Source organism: Bombyx mori, chromosome 11 (assembly GCF_030269925.1).
Source record: "Bombyx mori chromosome 11, ASM3026992v2".
In the NCBI taxonomy this organism is placed as follows: Eukaryota; Metazoa; Arthropoda; class Insecta; order Lepidoptera; family Bombycidae; genus Bombyx; species Bombyx mori.
In genome coordinates, this window is record NC_085117.1 from 4,878,731 (window position 1) to 4,883,730 (window position 5,000).

At 41.8% G+C, this 5,000-nt stretch overlaps 1 non-coding gene across 1 annotated transcript; it reads left to right on the top strand.

The window, feature by feature from the left end:
• Positions 1-2,582: 2,582 nt before the first annotated feature.
• Positions 2,583-4,490, top strand: LOC119631030 (small subunit ribosomal RNA). The gene has a single exon (XR_005246535.1). It is a non-coding gene; the product is annotated as a small subunit ribosomal RNA (ribosomal RNA).
• The last annotated feature ends 510 nt before the right edge of the window (positions 4,491-5,000 follow it).

Consider the following 5,000-nt stretch of genomic DNA (forward strand, 5'->3'; position numbering starts at 1 on the left):
TAGGACGGGACTCGGACCGAACATTTGTCGGGCATGCCACCGTCGAGGTTAGTCTATTAGACATAAATTATTATTGTTTCTTTCTGGCTGTTCTCGTTTTGCTAATGCAGGCGATTACTTGCATGGACAGGACATAACCAAGTCGCTAGGATTACACATCAACTCATCTTGCTCTCATATGATACGGTTTTCTTGTACCTTTTCCTTACCTTTTCCTTACCTTTTCCTTACCTTTTCCTTACCTTTTCCTTACCTTACCTTACCTTACATTACCTTTTCCTTACCTTACCTTACCTTACCTTACCTTACCTTACCTTACCTTACCTTACCTTACCTTACCTTACCTTACCTTACCTTACCTTACCTTACCTTACCTTACCTTACCTTACCTTACCTTACCTTACCTTACCTTACCTTACCTTACCTTAAGTTACCTTACCAATACCAATACCAATACCAATACCAATACCAATACCAATACCGATACCAATATCAACCAGAATTTATGAAGACTGTATTACCCAAAACTATACTTATTATTGTGCATGTGTGTATATGGGTGCTTGTTTTTGTATTATGTGTGCCTATGTTTATGTTTGCTTCCGATTTGTTAATGTATCTATGTATACTTTTTGCTACTACGCCTGTTACTATTGGGAATAAGTTTCTTTGTGTGTATTCCAGAGTCGTGTTAGTTCTACTTTTAAGGGGTGATATTTGATATTTACTAAGTTTATAATAATTTATATTATTGTTATTGTTATTGTTATTTAAGTATTTTGTTGCCAATGAGCCTGATATTTTGATGATAGATCGGTCTGCGCGTCGCGCAGTGTTGGTTGATATCACCATTCTTCATGACGAGAAAGAAACAAAGAAAGAAAGAAAGAACCTCGTGAAGGCAGAAAAGGACAATTTAATATAATATTTAGACCTGGCCCACTAGACTACCGCCATTATTGATTTTTATCGATTGATTGATTGATTTAAAAATAATTATTCCAATAGTTGTGTCGGTAGTAGGTACCAGCCAGCCAGCCAGCCAGCCAGCCAGCCAGCCAGCCAGCCAGCCAGCCAGCCAGCCAGCCAGCCAGCCAGCCAGCCAGCCAGCCAGCCAGCCAGCCAGCCAGCCAGCTAGCTAGCTAACTGGGTTAGGGGTCCTGATACAGAAGGCAGTTAGTTATGTAGTAGTTATTATTATCCACGATAGGTACTGCGCGCTACGTGAGGAGGTTTCTTCTTCTCGCTCTGGAGTCAGTTCTCAGTTCAGGAGGAGTTATTAATGTTAATGTACCTACGTACATAATAAGATGTCATAATGATAACCTTCTACGTGGTGGATATGAAAATTTATCAATATCATCATCATCATCATCATCATCATCATCATCATCATCAAGGCGTGATGTACCTTCACCTCGTGAAGGCAGAAAAGGACAAATTAATAAAATATTTAGACCTGGCCGACGAGACTTAGTCGTAATAAAAATCTTTTAAAAAAAATTATATTTTAATTAATAACATTTAAAATAAATATACATAATTAATAATAATACTAATACTAATAATAATAATAATAATAATAATAATAAACTATATTCTGTCTAAATTAAAATTTAAAATCCACGGCTCAACAGACTTCACCGCGGACGACGATCCTACGTATGTATGCATGCGAACGCGCACGGCCCGCATCACATGTGTGGTTTGAGCGCGTGTCGCGTTTGATGTTCGGGCGTGCCTTAGTTGGTGCGCGAGGCGAGAGAGGAAGATTTGATTGATGTTTGTTGTTTTTTGGATTACATTTTCAGTTTTTCTCTCTCGTTTTTAAACGAACACATTATAAAGTTATATATTATATATTTGATCAGCGTCGGACCTGCGTCATGCGATCTGAAGTATCTATCCATCTCTCATATATATCTTGTCCGGTCAGAAGCTTGACATATATACATTGAGGAGAGGAGGAGACTTTTGTGATTGGACGCATAAATTTTTTGGTCCTGGAAATTTTAAAATTTTTCATATGTTCATTGGTTTTGCGCGTTGCGTGTGTTTCGTGTTTAATAATAATAATAATATAATATATTTATTATAGATTAACCGAAACGCTGCGGTCGCCGTAACACCGTGTGAGACATATGCGTAACTCATGCGACGGCATGTTCGTTCGGTTAGTTCATTTCTAATTTCAGAATGAAACAATCAAACGGACGAATGCACCTGTTCGTTCAGTCGTTTACGTCATTCTGTACGTTCCGTGCGCGATTTTGAAATTTTATTCGTTAAAACGAATTATAATATTTCATATGGTGTTTTTATTTAAACATTATATGTTTTAACGTGAACGGTTTATGCGAAATCTCGGTGGACCGATTTTGTATAATTATCCTTTTCCTTAAAAATTAAATTTTCTAGGATATGGATTTTTATATATTTAATGATATTATTTATTAGTAAACAACGAGAGTTGTTTATTATATAAATACTATTATAATACCTAAACACGATCACGCCGTACGAGCGTTTTTACGCCCGATGCGGTGCGACGTTTTAGTTTTCGAGCTAACGAAAAAGAGAGCTCCCTGGTTGATCCTGCCAGTAGTTATATGCTTGTCTCAAAGATTAAGCCATGCATGTCTCAGTGCAAGCCGTATTAAGGCGATACCGCGAATGGCTCAATATATCAGTTTTGGTTCCTTAGATCTTACTCAGTTACTTGGATAACTGTGGTAATTCTAGAGCTAATACATGCAATCAGAACTCTGACCAGTGATGGGATGAGTGCTTTTATTAGATCAAAACCAATCGACGGAGGGCCTCGCGTCCGAAGTCGTTAATTTTGATGAATCTGGATAACTTTTGCAGATCGCATGGTCAAGTACCGGCGACGCATCTTTCAAATGTCTGCCTTATCAACTTTCGATGGTAGTTTCTGCGACTACCATGGTTGTCACGGGTAACGGGGAATCAGGGTTCGATTCCGGAGAGGGAGCCTGAGAAACGGCTACCACATCCAAGGAAGGCAGCAGGCGCGCAAATTACCCACTCCCGGCACGGGGAGGTAGTGACGAAAAATAACGATACGGGACTCTTACGAGGCCTCGTAATCGGAATGAGTACACTTTAAATATTTTAACGAGGAACAATTGGAGGGCAAGTCTGGTGCCAGCAGCCGCGGTAATTCCAGCTCCAATAGCGTATACTAAAATTGTTGCGGTTAAAAAGCTCGTAGTTGCATTTGTGCGCCGCGCTGTCGGTGCACCGCATCCGCGGTGATACTGACACGTTTGCGGAGCATATCGTCGGTGAGCCGGCGTTCTAAAAAACGCCGGTTCAATATCAAAATCCTATCGCGGTGCTCTTCGGTGAGTGTCGAGGTGGGCCGACAATTTTACTTTGAACAAATTAGAGTGCTCAAAGCGGGCTAAAAATGCTGCTTGAATATTTCGTGCATGGAATAATAGAATATGATCTCGGTTCTATTTTGTTGGTTTTCAGAACTCCGAGGTAATGATTAATAGGGATAACTGGGGGCATTCGTATTGCGACGTTAGAGGTGAAATTCTTGGATCGTCGCAAGACGAACATCAGCGAAAGCATTTGCCAAAGGTGTTTTCATCAATCAAGAACGAAAGTTAGAGGTTCGAAGGCGATTAGATACCGCCCTAGTTCTAACCGTAAATATGTCATCTAGCGATCCGCCGACGTTACTACAATGGCTCGGCGGGCAGCTTCCGGGAAACCAAAGATTTTGGACTCCGGGGGGAGTATGGTTGCAAAGCTGAAACTTAAAGGAATTGACGGAAGGGCACCACCAGGAGTGGAGCCTGCGGCTTAATTTGACTCAACACGGGAAATCTCACCAGGCCCGGACACCGGAAGGATTGACAGATTAACAGCTCTTTCTTGATTCGGTGGGTGGTGGTGCATGGCCGTTCTTAGTTGGTGGAGCGATTTGTCTGGTTAATTCCGGTAACGAACGAGACTCTAGCCTGCTAAATAGGCGTCGTTATTTAGGTGTGCGCGGCCTCGTGTCGCGCAACTCACTGACGACGTATTAAAATTCTTCTTAGAGGGACCGGCGTCTTCGAGCCGCACGAGATTGAGCAATAACAGGTCTGTGATGCCCTTAGATGTCCTGGGCCGCACGCGCGCTACACTGAAGGAATCAGCATGTTCTCCCTGGCCTAGAGGCCCGGGCAACCCGCTGAAACTCCTTCGTGCTGGGGATTGGGGTTTGCAATTATCCCCCATAAACGAGGAATTCCTAGTAAGCGCGAGTCATAAGCTCGCGTTGATTACGTCCCTGCCCTTTGTACACACCGCCCGTCGCTACTACCGATTGAATGATTTAGTGAGGTCTTCGGACCGACACGCGGTGGCTTCACGGCCGTCGGCGTTGTTGGGAAGTTGACCAAACTTGATCATTTAGAGGAAGTAAAAGTCGTAACAAGGTTTCCGTAGGGGAACCTGCGGAAGGATCATTAACGTGTGTTGTATTGTGTGTGATATGTAAATATTTTATTTATTTATTTATATATATATACGCATGCATACATTCGATCGTTCTTAATTTTTATCGTTTATCCGATTTCTCACGCTCTCGCGCGCGTTTGTCGCGACGATATTGAATCTGACTGCTGACATTATATATCTAATACTGCTGCGTACTGCACGCGCACGGCAGCACACGCATAAAACTATACGCGCACTACAAAATACCATTACTGACACCGAAATTACAGTGTTGTTCTGTGTTTGTGGTGTGTGTGTGTGTGTGTGTGATGCAGTAGTTGTGTGTGTGTGTGTCGTCGTGTCGATTCGATTGCCGTCGTGACACTAGTGCGCTCGAGAGCGAGAACGCGGTGATCGAAAGAAAAACTCACAGACGTTTTAGTTTTCTTAACGTGTGTGTGCGTGCGTTGTACCACCGTGTTTTATATGTTTATTATTATATATTTTGAGATTCGAAATTTCGAATATTATAATATTTATGT